This window comes from Microtus pennsylvanicus, chromosome 6, assembly GCF_037038515.1.
Source record: "Microtus pennsylvanicus isolate mMicPen1 chromosome 6, mMicPen1.hap1, whole genome shotgun sequence".
Taxonomy (NCBI): Eukaryota; Metazoa; Chordata; class Mammalia; order Rodentia; family Cricetidae; genus Microtus; species Microtus pennsylvanicus.
Window position 1 is genome coordinate 71,652,252 of NC_134584.1, and position 20,806 is coordinate 71,673,057.

The window sequence follows — 20,806 nt, forward strand, 5'->3', positions numbered from 1 at the left end:
ATGTTTTTGCGCTTCCTGTCGCGGCCGCCATCGGAGAGGAGCAGCCATGGCCCTGCGCTACCCAATGGCCGTGGACCTCAACAAGGGCCACAAGGTGACGAAGAACGTAAGCCAGCCGAGGCACAGCCGGCGGCGCGGGTGCCTCACAAAGCACACCAAGTTCGTGCGGGACGTGATCCGGGAGGTGTGCGTCTTCACGCCCTAGGAGCGGCACGCCAAGGAGCTGCTCAAGGTATCCAAGGACAAGCGTGCGCTCAAGTTCATCAAGAAGTGGGTGGGCCCCAAGAGGAAGCGGGAGGAGCTGAGCAACGTGCTGGCCGCTGTGAGGAAGGCTGCGGCCAAGAAGTACTGATCCCGACCCCATTCTCAATAAACGTTGCTGTGGCGCAAAAAAAAAAAAAAAAAAAAAAAAAAATGGTTTTGCTTTTGCACAAGGGCTCAGCCTGATAATATAACACTCACATCTCTCATCAAAGAAACTTCTCTTTACAACAGAAGAAACATATTACAGAAAACTACAAGGCAAAGTAGAGAGAACAATTGCTTGTGGCTGCCTAGCTCCAATATGTACATCTACAATACAACTTCTGCATTTAAGACACAGAAGAGTGTGGAAAGATTGTGAGAGTGGGGGGAACCAGAAAGCTCCTCTGGACACTGTGCGTCCTATAAATGGGAGGGCAGCTTCACCTCTGATGTCTTGACAGTATTACCAGTTAAACAAGAAGTACAGTGCTAATAGACATGCTAACTTTGAAGGGGAAATCTCATCCCACCCCAAAGGGCTACAGCCAACTAAGAAATACTGAAAACAGAAGAAATGAGGCCTTAAATTGGTCACCTAATACCAAATGACCAGCACTGAAATCGCATACATACAAGAAACACTAAACAAACTACGTGTATGTTTATGAAATTAGGTGTGTGTGTGTGTGTGTGTGGTGTGTGTGTGTGTGTGTGTGTGACAACTGAAAAGGACAAGATTTTGGGAGGGAGCAGGGGAAAAGAGGATGAGAAGGACCAGATGAAAGAAAGGGAACATGGTAAATGACATAATTTTAATATAAACATTGGGTTTTTTTGATACAGGATTTCTCTGTAGAGAAGCCTGTCCTGGAACTATCTCATGTAGACCAATCTGGTCTCGAACTCACAGAAATCTACCTGCCTCTGCCTCCCAAGTCCTGGGATTAAAGGCATGTGCCACTACTGCCTGAACATTTTTTAAAAAAACATTTTATAAGCTTCCAAACATAAAGGTATATTAAGAAATACATGCCCAAAGTATCAGGCAAACATATAACTCTGAGAAAGACATGCTGGTTATTTCAAATGACTGACACACCCAAACATTTGTTCACTGTAGTGGCCTGTTTTGAAGACCAGGAAAAAGGCTCTTTCACAGCAGTTACGGCAATCATAAGGAGCTAGTGACCTGTTCATCTATTTTTGACATTCATCTTCCTGTTACCTTGCAGGCTTCCTGAAGGCTGAGGCACACTTGTTTTTCACAGTGTATTTCTAACAGCAGAGTCCCTGCTGCAGGGTGGGAACACCTGCCACCAAATTAATGACCTAAGATGAAGGAACCCCCCATTTCTTCTTGAACTTTATTTGAATATAATCACATGAACAAAATTAAGAAATGATTTACATTTAATGCCCACACCCCCAACCCCTTGATTTTACCATTAGTAACAGCACATTTCCATATGAGCAACACTGACTCAGAAGAGAAGCAGCATCCGTAGTAATACGCAGTAAAGACTCCACTTCCCATAAGTTTAGGTGAGGACAAAGAACACCAATGCCACAGTGCAACTTCATTTGTCAGTCTATAGCTAAGACATTGCTGCTAGCACACTTGCTCTTTTCTTCGTGACTCTCAAAACTAGACTTTGGGGTTCCAAAGGATGAATCTGGTGGCAGATGGGTTATTCTGCAGTCACTGCACATACCAGCTCTCCTCTCTCCTCACATCAAACTCACTGCAGCCTCAGCTCTGGGCTTAAATGTGGGATTTTTGAATTTCCATTAGTCTCGGAAGTGGGGGTGTGTGTAAACACCCAATCCTAACCCATAGCAAGATTTGCTTTTGTTTTTTAAAAGTACGAAATCTGGAGTTCCTGGAATGCCTTTTCTGGGCCTCCCACAATGCTGATTACTCATACATGGTCTGTCTGCAAATTGACTGCTCCCTGTAACATCGCTTCATTTTCATTGGTGACCTTTCCACCTACACATCAAGTTTATACAAACCTGAGTCAGAACAAAGACAACACAGTTCTCTTCCCTGTCCTTTTATACATGGCTACTATGCTTTGCAATTAGACCACAGTGACCAGGGTTGGCTGAACAAACCGTGATGGTACAAGCAATGTCATCAGAGCTTTTAATGTTAGCTGCCCAGGTTTCTCTTCCTGAATCTTCCCTCACTCATATCGAAAAGGCATACTGTGCAACTCACAGAGGACACTTCTGAGGATGGTAAAGTGTCAAAGTGCCTTGCAATGGAAAAACAATTACATTGGGGTTGACTTGATTTCCTTCCTACTTTTTAGTTTTCATGTTTTCCACAGCTGTGTAATCTATATGGATTTAAGACCACAAAGAGTAGGAATACGAAGTATTTAAGACTATAATGCCTTCCTTTACTGTTTCCACCCTCAGATGATTTAATAGTGTGAAATATGGAATGGAAAGATGAATCAAAAGGCCCGGCATTAGCTTCTTAACACCAACACCAGGTAGCTCATAACCACCTGAAACTCCACGGAATTCCATGCCCTCTTCTAGACTCTTCTGATATCTGCATGTCCATGGTACACACATAAATAAAAAGTGAAAATAAATAATTTTTTAGATTGAAATAAAAATAATTGTGCAACAGAATTGCACAAACTCGCTTTGTTTCAACAATGACTTCACATGAGCAAAGCGCACCCTCTACCATTTTTATCCACACAGAAATTCAGAATAAAGCTCAAGTATAGTCCATCTCTGTGAACAGTCACAGCCGCAGGTGTATAGCTGTGCTTGGCGTGGGTTTCTCATGCTCACCTGTGCAAACAGCATGTTATTCCCTACAAAACAAACCTAACCACCAACACGGAGCTTGGCACAGGGAATCTGTAGAGAGTAGTGATTTTTATTCACTTCTTTCCAAATCCTCAGAGGAGAAATTATTTAAAGTTTTCAAGCAACAAAATCCACTGGATAATACTGAATTCTAATCCATGGTAAAAACCACATATCTGAGATTCTATGCTAGTATATATTAGTTGATTTAATAAATACATGAGATGGGGAGAAGAATCCAAAATAATACCTGCAGCTATTCCTTGAGGAAATAGGACACACTCCCCATTCCTACAGTGTGTGCTTTACTTAGCACCCTTTTTAAAGAGTACAGCGTCGGCAGGGAGAGGAAGGGAGGAACTGGAGCAAAGCAAAGCACTGCACTAGACAAGGGCAGGAGGTCACGGCAGCAGGGACAATTCATGGTGAGAGCTCATGCCATTGGTAAGACGTGACCAGAGGCACCTCATCTCTGTGGCCTTCCTTTCCAAACGCAGCCCCACTTGACCTCTTGGGAAAACTTTAGCCAAGCTCAAAGTGAAGGGTGCTCTATAAAACACCTCCCTAGCACTCCTCAAAACTGTGAACATTATCAAACACCAGGGCACACTGAAAAGATAACAAAGAGGTCGGGAAAGCCATGAAGCTATGAGAATCCTGAGGACGCATAAAAACTAAATGAACTGTGTTATCTTAGCTGAAATTGTGGGGAAGAAAATAGAGCATAAATAATAATCAAGAAAATTCAACTGAAGTGAGAAGTTTTTGTTTGTGGCATGTGGTATATAGTGTGTGGTATGTGGTATGTGGTGTGTGTGTGTGTATACGTGTGCATGTGGTGCGTGTATGAGTGTACATGCTTGCCATGCTCATGCACAAAAGAGGTCAGTGCTACATATCTTCTTTGATTGATCCCTATTTCCTGAAGTTCATTGATGTGGTCAGGTTTGGGACCTAGGAAAAAAGCCAGTGATCTGCTTGTCTCTGTCCTGATCTACTGGCATCACAGACACATGCCTCCGAGACTCGGATTTGTTGTTTGTTTGTTGGGAGTGTTGTTTTCTTTTTCTTTCCTTTTCTTTCTTTCTTTTTCTTTCTTTCCCTCTCCTCTCCTCTCCTCTCCTCTCCTCTCCTCTCTTCTCCTCTCCTCTCCTCTCCTCTTCTCTCTCTCTCTCTCTCTTTCTTTTTTCTTTTTTTGAGACAGGCTTTGGAGCCTGTCCTGGAACTAGCTCAAGTCTGGCATATAACTCACAGGGATCCACCTGCCTCTGCCTCCCAAGTGCTGGGATTAAAGGTGTGCGCCACAACCACCCAGTCTCAGACTCAGATTTTTACATGAGTGCTGGCGGTGTAAACTCAGGTCTTCGTGGTTATGTGGCAGGCACTTTACCAAATGAGCTATTTTTTCATCCTCTGTATACTTTTCAATATAAAAATAGAAAAATTGGTATTAATATAAGATAGTAGAAATGGAGAAAACTGAGCATGGGGTATATGGAAATTCTTTGATCTTCACAATTTTCTATAAGTTTAAGACCGTTTTAAGATTCCTAAAAACCTCATTCATGTGGCGCTAATTCCACTGTGTCAGCAAGCACCAAGTTATAAGGACACTTCACTGTGGATTAGTCTCTGGTTTGTCACCCGCCTACTTCCTTTTCCTAGTGCACCGGAAAAACAAACAACAAAACACATGTTCATTATTAAGAAAGTCCATTTGTAGAGTGCTTGTATCTAATCAAAATAATTCTCCAGCAAGGTAATGCAACGAATTTATAGCCAGTGTTTCTGAGGCAGATGCCAGCACCACACATTAAGCTAATGGTCAGATGTGTGCTGTACTTCCCCTTCTTCCTTCAGATTAGCCCCGTTACCTCAGACAAAGTCCTGACCTTGCAGGGCCTCAGATCTTCACTTGAAAGTGAAGTCTGACTACCTGTCTCCTGAATTCCCATCTTACTCTCAAAATAAAAGAGAACAGACTGCAGCTGTTTTCCTCCAATTGATAACTTGATAGTTCATATGCCCATCTTCTAAAACAGGGATAGAAATAGAACCTAGTGGGTAGATGGTTTGTGAAGAGTAAATAAGATATATGTGAAGCACTTGCTATCCTATGGTGAGATAATATTTAAATCCTGCCTTATCCTTAGTCTGTTTCCATCTAATTGGAAAATGGTGATATCAAAGTTGAATTAATTCCATGTACGATTTGCTATTTTGTTCTGTTTTGCGTTTGTCTTTAAGACTCACATAGAAGGGAAGTGCATTGTGGGTAAAAGGGCATGCACTGAAACCCCTGCTGGTGGTGCTCACACCTGTGACCAGTGCTGGTGGTGCTCACAACATAACCAGTGCTGGTGGTGCTCACACCTGTGACCAGTGCTAGTGGTGCTCACAACATAACCAGTGCTGGTGGTGCTCACACCTGTGACCAGTGCTGGTGGTGCTCACACCTGTAACCCCTGCTGGTGGTGCTCACACCATAACCAGTGCTGGTGGTGCTCACACCTGTAACCAGTGCTGGTGGTGCTCACACCATAACCAGTGCTGGTGGTGCTCACACCTGGAACCAGTGCTGGTGGTGCTCACACCTGGAACCAGTGCTGGTGGTGCTCACACCTGGAACCCCTGCTGGTGGTGCTCACACCTGTAACCAGTGCTTGTGGTGCTCACACCTGTAACCCCTGCTGGTGGTGCTCACACCATAACCAGTGCTGGTGGTGCTCACACCTGTAACCAGTGCTGGTGGTGCTCACACCATAACCAGTGCTGGTGGTGCTCACACCTGGAACCAGTGCTGGTGGTGCTCACACCATAACCAGTGCTGGTGGTGCTCACACCTGTAACCAGTGCTGGTTGTATATACGCCTGTAACCAGTGCTGGTGGTGCTCACACCATAACCAGTGCTGGTGGTGCTCACACCTGGAACCAGTGCTGGTGGTGCTCACACCTGGAACCAGTGCTGGTGGTGCTCACACCTGGAACCCCTGCTGGTGGTGCTCACACCTGGAACCCCTGCTGGTGATGCTCACACCATAACCAGTGCTGGTGGTGCTCACGCCTGTAACCAGTGCTGGTGGTGCTCACACCTGTGACCAGTGCTGGTGGTGCTCACACCTGGAACCCCTGCTGGTGGTGCTCACACCATAACCAGTGCTAGTGGTGCTCACACCTGGAACCAGTGCTGGTGGTGCTCACACCTGTAACCAGTGCTGGTGGTGCTCATACCTGGAACCCCTGCTGGTGGTGCTCACACCATAACCAGTGCTGGTGGTACTCACGCCTGGAACCCCTGCTGGTGATGCTCACACCATAACCAGTGCTGGTGGTACTCACGCCTGGAACCCCTGCTGGTGGTGCTCACACCTGGAACCAGTGCTGGTGGTGCTCACACCTGGAACCCCTGCTGGTGGTGCTCACACCTGTAACCAGTGCTGGTGGTGCTCACACCTGGAACCAGTGCTGGTGGTGCTCACACCTGGAACCAGTGCTGGTGGTGCTCACACCTGGAACCCCTGCTGGTGGTGCTCACACCTGTAACCAGTGCTGGTGGTGCTCACACCATAACCAGTGCTGGTGGTGCTCACACCTGTAACCAGTGCTGGTGGTACTCACGCCTGGAACCCCTGCTGGTGGTGCTCACACCTGTAACCAGTGCTGGTGGTGCTCACACCTGGAACCCCTGCTGGCGGTGCTCACACTTGTAACCCCTGCTGGTGATGCTCACACCATAACCAGTGCTGGTGGTACTCACGCCTGGAACCCCTGCTGGTGGTGCTCACACCTGTAACCAGTGCTGGTGGTGCTCACACCTGGAACCCCTGCTGGTGGTGCTCACACCTGTAACCCCTGCTGGTGATGCTCACACCATAACCAGTGCTGGTGGTACTCACGCCTGGAACCCCTGCTGGTGGTGCTCACACCTGGAACCAGTGCTGGTGGTGCTCACACCTGGAACCCCTGCTGGTGGTGCTCACACCTGTAACCAGTGCTGGTGGTGCTCACACCTGGAACCAGTGCTGGTGGTGCTCACACCTGGAACCAGTGCTGGTGGTGCTCACACCTGGAACCCCTGCTGGTGGTGCTCACACCTGTAACCAGTGCTGGTGGTGCTCACACCTGGAACCAGTGCTGGTGGTGCTCACACCTGGAACCCCTGCTGGTGGTGCTCACACCTGTAACCAGTGCTGGTGGTGCTCACACCTGTAACCAGTGCTGGTGGTGCTCACGCCTGTGACCAGTGCTAGTGGTGCTCACACCTGTGACCAGTGCTGGTTGTATATACGCCTGTAACCAGTGCTGGTTGTATATATACCTGTAACCAGTGCTGGTTGTATATACGCCTGTAACCAGTGCTGGTTGTATATATGCCTGTAACCAGTGCTAGCCAGGCCAAGACAGGAGGACCACTGGGATGTGATGCTCACCAGCTTTGCTCCAGGTTTAGTGAGACACTGAAGGGAGGAAGGAAATAATAGAACAGGACTCCCAGTGTTCTTTCCTGGCCTCCATGCACACACATGTATGAAGCACACAGATTCATACACGTAAAACAACTAAGAGATGTTTATTCTTACTACTCTAATTTGCAGATATTTGGAAACTACAGCTTAGCTAGGAAATAGAAGTGGATTCAAACTACTCTATTATAAAAATTCATACTCGTGTGTATGTATGATGACATTCTCACAGATTAAATGGGAAATCACTAAGTGAATTATACATTTGAAACCACATTGTAATTTTCATGCCCTAAATCTTAATTATAACTTTACTTATCCAAACCTGTACTTCACAATTTGAGTGCTATAGTGATTATTGCTAAGGAGTGCTGGTTATAGCTAAGGAGTGCTGGTTATAGCTAAGGAGTGTGGTTATAGCTAAGGAGTGCTGGTTATAGCTAACGAGTGCTGGTTATAGCTAACGAGTGCTGGTTATAGCTAAGGATTGCTTTGAAGCTCTAGTTAGTTTTGTGTTTGTTACTTGCAGTATCTGGTTGGTTACGGTTCCTTCTTCCATATGTAACCAGAGCTGGTGGTGCCCATGCTGGGCACTGGAAATGGATGCCATCGTGCAGTTCCAGTAAGCTGGTCTTCTGCAAGGCCCATGTACAAAGATGCCCAGTTTAACATTTCTTGAGTTTATTTATTTTATATCTCACGCATTTTAAAACTATCTATTAGCATTAATCAAAATTTTCTTACTCTCCTGCCAAATCTTCTCTGCACAAACCCATCCGGATCCTGGTCACCACAACGAAGCCACATTTCCACTAAGGGTACTGTCCTTTCCCTCAGGCTTCCTTGTGCTGGAAACTGGCATCTTCCTCCCCACCCACCCTCAGCCTCTCACCCTTGAAACCATCACGCCTCTTAGCTTTTATTTCTCATTATTGTAGGTACAGAGAAGAGAGAAACTGAGCATGAAAATGGTACATATTTTAGGTAAGGAATTGTAAACTACACCTTCAATATTGCTGACCTATCACGTGAAATTTAAGTTGGGTGACCTTCTCTTTAAAATGAGCAATTTCTTGTGTTTACATGTTTATTGTGAGAATATTAGCCATTAACAAATTTCTTGGGAACTGCATATGCATATTGTTGACTCATGTTTTCTTTAATTGACTAGCCCTTGTTCTGTGACTTAGCATGAGTTTCTAAAGGATGTGGCTCATGTGGTTGGAGCTAGACATCAGGAAGTCCATCACCACAGTGACCCTGGCTTTCTCATTGCAAGTCATGCCTCACTCACACACAGAACACCTCTCTCCGCAGGAGCTCACTAGATATTTCTAGCGTGTCACAACAATTTACTGTTCCCACGAAGAAATGTGGTGGAGTATAATTTTCTCTCTTCCTTTGCACATAGATGAGAGATTTATCCTACAGGGGAGGCAGGGCCATCGAAGGATTTAGTTCTTGTTGGTAAGGGGTTACATCGTGGAGTTTCAGGGATAAGCTGCATTTTATTTTACTCAAAAATAAAGTCATGGTGAGGAAAAAAAACGATACTCTTGGAGGGGAAAATGAGGGAACAGAGAGATGAATTCCCTCCTGTCTGTAGAATACAACTTCTGTTGTGCTATATGCAGCCTTAGGAACAGAGTAAAACGATGCCCGCCCTTCCATCAGGAAGCAGAGGGGAGCACAATGGTCACAATACTGGCCATGTGATCCTGTGGCAGTGAGAAGAGCATGATCTCATTGTTCGTCACACTTTGCCATGTCTCGGTATCTGCATTCTCACAGCCTTGGAGGACACCCATTCTCTGTGTCTATCTAGAAGTGGTCTGACTCTCTTGCCACATGACCGGCTGCCTTTTGACTTCTCTACTCAGATGGCTCACAGGCAAATCAAATCCAGATCTGATCTCTCAGTGTTTGTTCCCAAAGTATTTCTACCCAGACCTTTCTCTTTTATCTCAGAAACAGCACACACCACCCAAAGAAGAACAGCATTGGGTTTCTCTCTTCCTTTCCCACAAACTTGTCATGAGACCCAACAGCAAACCACTAAGATTCTCCCAAGCGATGAGTTAACTCCATCCTTTTGATGAGTCTGTCACCACTGCCTGAGCCCAGCCCCCTCTCTGCTAAGCTGCATGGGGACAGTGGTATTTTACTCTGTCTATCCTGTAATTCATTCTGGCAGAGGGAACTGTGTCCCCCAGGAGCTGTCACAGCTGATACTTTATTTGTTCCTTCTCTTGCAGGCCATTAAGATGAATGACTGGGTCCTCTCCACTCTTCAGCTGTCATCGTATGCTGCTTCTTAGGAGGCCTTCCCTGATCAACGCAGAGATCTGCTGTTTCCTTGATGTAACTCGCCATGATTTGGAAGTAGCCTACTTATAAGTTGGCCTTGCTTTTACCCTTTATGTGGGGTATCTTCCTAACTCAAGTTTTTAGTGATGTGCCTGCTAACTGATAAACACTTGCTGACTCCAGGCTCTGACTCAGTGAACACTGCAGAGCTGGCCCTTAAGGGGAGGCCAATAGATCTTAGAGAACAAGAGGCTCAGCCTTTGGTAAAGTGACTCAGGATTTCATGAGCTAGAGTTTGAGTCAGGAGTCAAGAGGTCTGGGGAAACGGTTACATAAACTCCAAGTAGAGTCAAAGACAGGGCAGGGCCTTATTATATGGGGTTTATGCTTAATATTCAAGCACATAAGTAATTCCAAAAATATGATTAAATGGGATCTATTTTATAATTAAAGATCTCAGAATTCCCTGATGTTAGAATGTTGACTATGTATTTCAGGAAACATATAATGATATGGTTTAGGATATTATTCAAGACAGAGAGTCTGATTTTCAATCCTGTGTCTGAGATGGGACCATGAGAAAGTGACTCAAATTCTTTTTTTCTAATTCATTCTTTTATTTTTTTGAGATTATATTATATGAATTCCCTCTGATTTTTCTTCCTTCCCAAGCTTCTCCAATATCCCTCCTTTCTATCTTTCAAATTCTTGACTTTTGCTCATTAATTGTTGTTACAGGTATATACACACAGAGTTACAACAGCTAATTTCACAGTTTGACTTGTTCTCTATACCTGCAGGGACAGGGCCCTTAAAAATAAATATTTCTATTACATTCACTCTTGGATGTTGCTTCATTATGCTAGTCATCTCCTTATTGATCAATACTATTTTTCATTTTTTTGTGTCAAGCCTTGAAAGAAATGACAAAAAAAAAGTCTAAGGACTAAAGGACAAACAGATGTGTGCACCAGCGTAAATGCTAACAGTGTTCCCTGGCTTTCAACATTTTATCATAGGAGTTTTAAAGGATAATTAGGAGTTCTCAGGGCCATTTCTGAAGGGAAGATTTTCTCTCTACTCTGACAGTCCTTTTCTGCTCCTCAGATCCCTGTATATAGCTATATTAAATGCTAAGCTATGTCAATACTTGCTACTAGTATTGCCTCATTGCATTTTAACACATGACTAGCTACTAGACTGGGTATCTAGAGACCAGGGTTATGACCGATGCCTCTTTTGCATACACCCTGTGAAGGGTTACCAAATCAATCTGAAGTTCCGGAAGTCCAGATTTTTGTTGACTGTTTAGGATCAAAGTTAGTATTTCAGAGGACTTTTCTATTGGAAGACAATATTTTTGACAGCAATTCTTTTTATTTATTGTCTGTTCATATATATATGTGTGTGTGTGTGTGTGTGTGTGTGTGTGTGCGCACGCACGCACACGCACATGCTGGGCGTTCTAGAACATAGCTGAATGAAGAATATATCCATAACCACAGATGTTTATGGTCCCTGAATCCTAAAGGCCTAGGAGTAAATTGAAGACCACAGGTCTATAAATGATACCTCTGCAGATTGCTTGCTTTTCCCATGTTCACCACATACATCTCAGCTGAAACATGCCATACAGCTTCTGAGCATTCAGAGACAGGACGTGTTTGGGCCTTTTGCTTTACGCTTCACAGTTCTTGACTATTTGCAGTTCTCAATCCTGAACTGAGTTCCAAAGGCCTCAAGGACAGATCAATGCTAGCCTTTAACTAAGCCTCGGGATGATGTCTTACAGGTGCAGAGGAGGCACAGTTGGCAGAGCCTACTCCTCTCAGAATAGTCAAGAATAGCTGACTCAGAGTAGAGATTAACTCATGCATCATGCTCTCTGTGATGGTGACTTCTTCAACATTGTTATGTCAAAATGAATTACATGAAGTAAATTAAGCATCAACATTGATATGCATCGGCCACAGAAGTACTTTGTTCTGTTGAAAATATAACTAATGATCTCGAGTCTTGTCCCACGGTGACCTCTGTGACGTATGTTCTTTACAGGGCCTCACATCACTCTGGTGAAGTGGTCCATGGGGCTCTACTCAGGCACATGGCACAGATTCCCACTCTTCTGTGGTTGGAAATTTCTCCTTGGTATGATCAATTTATATTGTGAATGTCAAGTCAATTCCTTAAGCTCTTGTGGTATATAGTGTGATATAACTACATGACAACTATTAAAATATTGTATAAACTCATTAATAAGAATGAGCAACTTTAGTAATATTGCCTTTTGAATAAACTGTAAGAATTTATATAACTCAATAATTTAACATGTTTTAAAGCATAAAAGAATTAACAGGATACCACCATCATGCCCTACTGTCCTCCTCTTAATAACATCTATAGATTAGTCCAATGAGGTTAAAATGGAAACTTTTAAGTAGCCTTAAATACACTCAAAGTTCTGTATATCTGCCTGTTATTGTGCAGGGGGCGGGGGAGGACAAGAGACAAAGAATCCCAAGCTAACTCCAAAAGATTTTAGTTATTATTCTTTATTGTAAAGAGAAAACTCATAGAACAGGAATGAGAAGTTCAACCTCAGGTGTGTAATGTGGAAACCAGAGAGAGAGAGAGAAAGAGAGAGACAGAAAGAGAGAGAGAGAGAGAGAGAGAGAGAGAGAGAGAGAGAGAGAGAGAGCACCCTGAATGGCCCACAAGTTTTTCTCTGGGTACCCAAAAGGTCACATCCTAATCTGGTCCAGCCTCTTAAAGGTCATTGGCTGAAAGAACTTTCTCATCACCTCCCCCTTTTGTCTAAATAAGAGAGTCCCAAACCCAATACAAAACTATATATACTAGGAACATATATCAAGTATAAAATTAGAATTATAACCAGCATAAATAATATTAAGCAAGGAAAGTATGCTAAATGTTTTAATAACCATTCTATCCTAAGGAGTCTAAGTCTTGCATTGGAAATGGTTTGGCTAAATCATAAGAGGAAGGTAACTATGACTATCTAATCTTAACCTCATTGAAGGCCTGAGAAGGGAGTTACTTGAGTAGGCAGTACATGCAATCAAGCAGTTGCCAAAATGTGCAGAATATGACAGAGACATCTGGCTACCTGAGCAATTGTATCAAGACTCATTTGCAATGCTGAAGCAACCAGCTTTAGCTAAGGCCTAGAGTAACTGACAGACCATTTACTATAGTCAAATGTCTCAACGTTTATTGTATGTAAGATCTATTTATCCATTGGTGCTGATTATAGTCAAATGTCTCAATGTTTATTGTATTAAGATCTATCTATCCATTGGTGCTGATTGACCTTTAAAGGCCCAAGGATCTTTTTGCATTCTAAGTTGGTATTCTCAAAAGCCAGGATCAATTAGTACATATCTAGCTGCTGAGTCTGTTACTCCTATTTGTACAGCCTTAGATAATGTTTGTAAAATGTCATTAAAGGGTGCTCTCTGACCCTGTTTAATGCTAATATGATTCAACTCTCTTTCCTAGATCCTGAATCCTGTCTCAAGCCCTTAAAGCTGCTGTGCTGCATAAGGACAAGGTGTGTTCATTGTAGTGAGCCTGGTCCTAAGGATAAGAGGAATGACCCTTGCCAAGAATTTGATTTTGGGAAATTTTAAGTCCTTTTGCTTTTTTCTGTTCTTTTAAAAAAATTTTCCTCTTTTCTTCAATAGCATTTTTAAAGTATCTGAGGTATGTCTTCTAGGACCACCGAGATTAATTGAAAGCAATCGTGTGGGGTGGCCTTATTGCCTGAGGCCCATATTTTCACCATTTCGCTAACTAATGGTGAATGTAATCTATAAGCCACTATTGCTTGTTTAAATATTTTTTAGATCACTCATATGTATAGATTTTCCTGTATATTTTTTGACTACCTTAGGTTTCTTGGTGCCAGATGGTTTATTTAGGATATCACTGAATAGGCAGTTAGAACTCTGGGTAAGTCATGATGTAGTTTGGCACGTACTGATGAGGCTAAACCCTGTCCTTGTACCTTTTGTCCCTGCTAATCAATTTTGACAAAGTTTTTAATCTTTTCAAATATGTTTACCATTGACTTTTATAACGTCTGGATCTCCTGTCCAGTATTCTATTTTAATGCCCTCACTGAGGATTTCAAGGTCTGAAGTTTGTCCAGTAAAGATAACATCTCATCCTTTTGATGGTAATTTTGAAACATAATTTGAAACATAATTTTGATAGTGTACATATTACGTTTTTGGAGAGACACCCTATCTGCCAATATACTATAACTGTTTGACAGATTTTGATTATTAAACTTAACAGCATGCATTCTCTCAGACAATGTCTCAGGACCTTACATCATTGACTGGGTTTTGTCTGTCAAATTGGTTGTATCCTTCTCCAAAGTGCTAATCTTTTTCTTTTAGTTGGTCATTATTAGTCTGTAAAGGCTGTATTATTTTTTAAAGTGACTCATTTTTAACTCTATTATTAAACCATTTTAAATGAGATAATATGAAAAGCAAAGCTAATCTCTAGAATCAAATAAAGAGATGTAAGAGGAAAACCACATAAGCCTTTCAGAATATTATCCATAGCATAAGCAAAAATTTATTCAATTCTTGGATTGTTAAATTATGTAACTTTATAATCTTCACCTGTTGTAAGGCAATTATATTAAGTTGGAGTAGATGCAATATCCATTACCAGCCAGCAGGTGTTGCAGTTGCAGCTGCATGGCTGGGAAATGCAAATCGTGGACTGTCCGAATTGGTTTTGTGTGTTAGATACGAAAAATATGCGTTATTTAACAAATTGAGAGTGGTTATTAAAGTGATTAAAGTGATGTCACTAGCTGGTGACCAGTATGAAGAGAAAACCCAGAGCCTTCCATCGGTGCACACTGTAGGGATACCTGGCTGGAGAGAGAGTAACATACACAGGGCTGTGCTGCATTCCCAGGGTACGCAGGACCCCAGTGGCTGTATGCTGGCTGGAGCCGTGGGTGGGGAGAGTCAGTGCCCAATGTACCACATGGCTGCCACAGGGGTCCTGAAAGAGGAGTAAACTGGTCCCCACACCTCATGTGGGGTGACAGATGTTACTGTACAAGGGGGTAAAGAATGCAAGTCAAAGAATCTCATGCTAACACTAAAAGATTTTAGTTATTTTTCTTTATCATAAGGGGAAACTCAAAGAACAGGAATGAGAAGTCCAACCTCAGGTGTGTAATGCAGGAATCGAGAGAGAGAGAGAGAGAGAGAGAGAGAGAGAGAGAGAGAGAGAGAGAGAGAGAGCCCTGGGGTGGGGGGCTGGCAGTTTTCTCTGGGTACCCAAAAGGTCACACCCTAACCTGGTCCAGCCTCTTAAACGTCATTGGCTGCAATGTTTAATTCTGCCTTCCAGCCATCAATCAAGCCTTTCTTTATATATTCATACTCTCACTCAGTATTATATTAGCCCTTTTATTGGGCTAGGGTGTGGATACACTGACATGGATAAAGACAAGGCCCTCAGCCAGTCTGTATTTCATAAATTCTTAGCTGTGTCTAGAAGATACAAAGCAGAAAACTTATTTAATCAGACAATCATTTCAAAAGAAGCACTCTTATAATGGTAGCATTTAACATAGAGAGAGCTTATCTCCTCAGGATTGAGTACCCCAGACCAACTGACATACCTGGGACATAACTGCTTCTTCTCCCTAAAGAATCAGACAGAGGAATGGGATTATCGCTTTAAAATATATATTATTCAGGAAATATGATGTGAATACTTTACTGATATACTTTTAATCTTCATCTGCCATTAGTTACAATTGCTGCTATAAACTAAAGATGACAAAGAAATAACCTGGTTTAGAAAAATTTTTACAAAAAGCATTGTTTTGACTGATAATATTTACTAGAATTTGCACCCCAAGAAATGAATAACACAAAGGATTATACTAAAATTTTCATTGTTACTGAGATTAATTTCACAAAGAATTTATGCTCACTATTGTCATTGGAGAATATCTAGAAACTCTGATAAATGTTACAAACTCTTGTTAAAATGTCTCATATCTCTCTTGAAGGTGAAGAAGATACAAATTTAGATTGATCATTGTCAGAGGAGCTGGCCACTGCACAAAACAGTGATTTTCATCTTATTAAGAACCTAACAGGACACCAAAAAGAAAAAAAACACCTGGGAATATCAGCACTCCCCAGTGGATCTCCCAGCAAGCACTGATCAGCACTCCCCAGTGGATCTCCCAGCAAGCACTGATCAGCACTCCCCAGTGGATCTCCCAGCCAGGCACTGATCAGCACAAATTATTGACTTACTAGTTTGGAGACTTGAAGCCCAAGTAATGAATGGGTCATGAGGCAAATCTTGTTTTCTTAATGAAGAAGAATATTCAGTGCAACAGGGATGTAACAAATGGGTTTCTAAAGTTTTGTTGCTATTCTTTAAAGGTGGGGGAGGACTGTGCCCATGAGATTATCTTCCTCTTTACCGTAAGAACAAAGGCAAAGCCATCACAGAGTACCATGCAAAAAATTCTTGCTGAGGGCTTGAATTTACTTCCAAAGAATTTCACTTCAGTCATGAGAACAAGAAGAATATAGGCAAGAATGTACACTAATGGAAAGACTTTGTGTGCAATGAGACAGACTGAATTTAAAGAACACCCATGGCACTGTTCCCAAGCTTTGGCACTGGCTGTTCTGCTCTCGCGCTTCTAATTTATTTAATGGTATCTTATTTAATTAAATAATGATATATTCAAATTCCAAACTTTGCTTCCTTCATCAGCATCAAGCCTGAGACCTCAAGGAGCTGCCCATTTCTCTGCAAAACAAATTAAATGCCAGCCAGGCACTGATCAGCACCCCCAGTGGATCTCCCAAGCCAGGCACTGATCAGCACCCCCAGTGAATCTCCCAGCCAGGCACTGATCAGCACCCCCCAGTGGATCTCCCAGCAAGATACTGATCAGCACTCCCCAGTGGATCTCCCAGCAAGGCACTGATCAGCACTCCCCAGTGGATCTCCCAGCAAGCACTGATCAGCACTCCCCAGTGGATCTCCCAGCAAGCACTGATCAGCACTCCCCAGTGGATCTCCCAGCCAGGCACTGATCAGCACTCCCCAGTGGATCTCCCAGCCAGGCACTGATCAGCACTCCCCAGTGGATCTCCCAAGCCAGCAGTGCACCCTGTCTTAGCATTTCCCACTGAGTCTCCCAGCTTTCATTCCCAGAGAGCAGCTCTCTCAAGGAAAATACTTTCCTCCAGTCTAGCATCAAATTTCTCCAGGAGCTTTGGATTCCAGCTCACCAATTAAGGACAAAGTTTGATGAAGAAGAGGCCTCAGATAAACAAATCAAAACTTGGAATTTCATAAAGGTTAAATTATTATGCTAAAATTAAAATAAGCAATATCACATGAAAAATGAAAAACAAGGTTAAAAAGTCACAAAAACTGAAAAGTTGGTATGACAAATAGCAGTTATGAAAGAAATATTCTGAGGAAAGTCATTAAATGTTTCTCCTTGGTAAAGAGAAATTATTTGCTCAATAGCAGCTCATCATGTGGTTTTCAATATCTAATGGCAACCTACTTTATTATAATGGCTGAGACACTGTTTAACAATTATTGGGTCAACACTGTAGTTGAAGGTACAATTAGAACCGGAGCACAGAGCACCAAGAATCAAGGATAATGCACTTCACCTTTCCTTACCTCTCCAGATAATGCCAAGTGCTCCATGATGGCTCCCAGGTTGGCCCTATTTTCTTTCTCAGGTAAAATGGCTCAAAATTCAATTAAACGTTTATTTAAAAAGAATGCCAAAGACTAGATTAAATAGAACCAGGGTGACAGGACCTGGTAGGTACTGCTTAGATTGTGTGCTGGTCCTCACACTACTGGGAATCATGACTCTGGGAATGAGGTTCAAATCCCCTTTCACAATGAAGGAAGACATATGCAACAGGATTTCAAGGGGTGGCAGAGAAATCAAAGAGTAAAAATTGGGAAACAGGATTGTGTAACTATAAAACACATAGCAAAGGAAACAATAAAGTTAAAAGAGAACCTACAGATGGAAGAAAATCTTTGTCAGTTATATATCTGAAAGATGGTTAATCTCAAAAAAGTAAACACCAAAAATAACAAGTCACCTAAGCAATAAAGAGGCCAAAGAATGGAACAGACTTTTCTTAAAAGATGAAGTAAAAATGACCACTAAATATATAAAGTATGTTCAATCAGGGAAAGACAAATAAAAACTGTATTTAGAATCCATTTTATTCCAGTTAGATTTCTATCAAGAAAACATCCAACAAATGCTGTAAAGATAAGAAACCTTTCTACATTGATGTGATATTATAAACCAGCATAGCTCCTACAGAAATTCATATGACAAACTCAGAAAAAAAAAACAAATTACCCTTTGATCCAGTATACATTCTCATATATGTACCCGAAGGAATCTAATTCAGCATGTCATAGATATACCCGAACATCCAGGTCCTATTCACAAAAATAACTACGATATGGAAGTAGTGCAGATATATATCAGTAGATGGATAAAGAGCATGCCACAACACACACATACACACCACACACACACATACACACACACACACTGGGGTTATATTATGGTTGATATTGGAGATCATGTTGGCAAGTAAAATAAGCTAGACTTACTGAGGCATATGTCAAGCTTTCAGTCATAAGAGTGTGTATGCGAGCAACCTTCACAGAAACAGGTACAAGGGAGCAGGCACAGAGGAAACAGGACTGAACCAGAGAGCTCTATAGGATCCAGTGCAAGTCAGGGACCTCTGAGGGAGTAGGCCTGAGCTAGCAACCTCTGTCAGATCAGGCCCTTGCAAGCAACCTCCACAAGAGCAGGTACAAGGGAGCTACTGCCAAGAAAGTAGTCCCAAGCCAGCAACCTCTGCCTAAGCCAGCCTGAGCCAGCAACCTCAACTGGAGCAGGCCTGAGGCAGTGACCTCTACAGAAGCAGGTACAAGGGAGTGACCACCATGGAAGCAGGTCCCAGTCAGAGACCTTTGCAAATACAGACCCAAGCCAGTGACCTCTGCTGAAGCAGGCCTGAGCCAGCCAGCAACCTCTATCAGAGCATGCCTGAGCCAGCAACCTCAGCAGGAGCAGTCCCAAGCCAGCGACCGTCCTTGAAGCATTCCAAAACTACCTCTGGGATTGCAAAGCGATCTCCAGAAATACTAAATGATCTCTAAGAACACCAAGTGACTTCTGGGGTGACTTGAATCATGGCTCTGACTGCACCACAAGGAAAAATCATCTGAGCCTTGGATCCACACACCTACAAACACCTGATTTTTGACAAAGAAGCAAAAAATATCAAATGGGAAAAACAAATGATGCTGGCATAACTGGGTATCAACATGTAGAAGAATGAAAATAGACCCATATCTATTACCATGCACAAACCTCAAGTCCAAATAGATCAAAAACCTCAATATAAAGCCAACCATATTGAACCTCAGAGAAGAGAAATTAGGAAGTACACTTGAACGCATTGACACAGGAGACCACTTCCTAAATATGACCATAATAGTACAGCACTGAGAGAAACAATTAATAAATGGGACCTCCTGAAACTGAAAAGCTTCCGTAAAGCAAAGGACATGGTTATTGAGACAAAATGGCAGCTTACAGAATGGGACAAGTTCTTCACCAACCCTACATTGGATAAAGGTCTGATCTCCAAAATATACAAAGAACTTAAGAAATTGGTCATCAAAAATCCAAATAATCCAATAAAAAAAAGTGGGTTACAGGCCTAAACGTAGAACTCTCAACAAAGGAATATAAAATGGCTGAAAGACACTTAAAAAAATGTTCAACATCCTTGGGCATCAGAGAAATGTAAATCAATCAACACAACTCTGAGATTCCATCTTACACCTATAAAAATGGCCAAAATAAAAAAAAACACTGAGGGCAACTTATGCTGGAGAAGATATGGGATAAGGAGAACACACCACCATTGCTGTTGGGAGTGCAAACTGGTACAGCCCCTGTAGATATCAGTACTGTGATTTCTCAGAAAATTAGGGAACAACCTACCTCAAGACCCAACTATACCACTTTTGGGTATATACCCAAGGGATGTTCAATTATACCACAGGGATATGTGCTCAACAATGTTCATAGCAGCATTATTTGTCATAAACAGAACCTGAAAGCAACATAAATGCCCCTTGACTGAAGAATGAATAAGGAAAATATGTGGTACATATACACAATGAAGTACTACACAGTGAGAAAACAAATGACATTTTGAAGTTTGTGGGCAAATTGATGGAGCTAGAAAGCATCATATTGTGTGAGGTAACCCAGATCCAGAAAGAGAAATATCATATGTACTCAACTCATAAATGGCTTTTAGACATAAAGCAAAGAAAAACCAGTCTATAATTCACAATTCCAGGGAACCTAGACAACAAAGAGAGACATACATGGATCTAATGTTCATGGCAAATAGAAAAAGACAACTTCTCCTGAGTAAATTGGGAGCATGGGTACCATAGGAGAAAGTAGAAGGGGAGAGGAGAGTAAGGGAGGGGAGCAGAGAAAAATATATAACTCAATAATAATTTTTTTAAAGTTTGCATGTGTGTGTGTGTGCATGTGTTTGTGTGATTATGGTAGTGTGCACATATGCTATGGAATTTGAGTAGCGGACAACTTTCTGAAGTTGCTTCTTTCTTTCCACCATAATCTGGGTCCCAGAGACCAATTCAGGTCATTGTAGCCTGTGAGCCATCTCTCCAGTGCCAGCTGGGAATCACAGCTTTGTCTGTACTACTCTGGCCTAGTCTATACTTCATTATCAGTATGAAGCAAGCATGGTAACATCAGGGTCCTCCTCTGAAGTTGTTGGCTTATCCTGCTTAATATTTGGCTTTTGGAGTT

At 42.4% G+C, this 20,806-nt stretch overlaps 1 protein-coding gene and 1 pseudogene across 4 annotated transcripts in view; one reads left to right on the forward strand and one right to left on the reverse strand.

Moving 5' to 3' along the window:
• The window catches only part of Mctp1 (multiple C2 and transmembrane domain containing 1), a 569,227-nt gene that overhangs the window by 293,261 nt on the left and 255,160 nt on the right, over positions 1-20,806 (reverse strand). The gene's annotated exons all lie outside the window — the stretch shown is intronic.
• LOC142852680 (large ribosomal subunit protein eL36 pseudogene) lies at positions 47-14,913 on the forward strand (annotated as a pseudogene).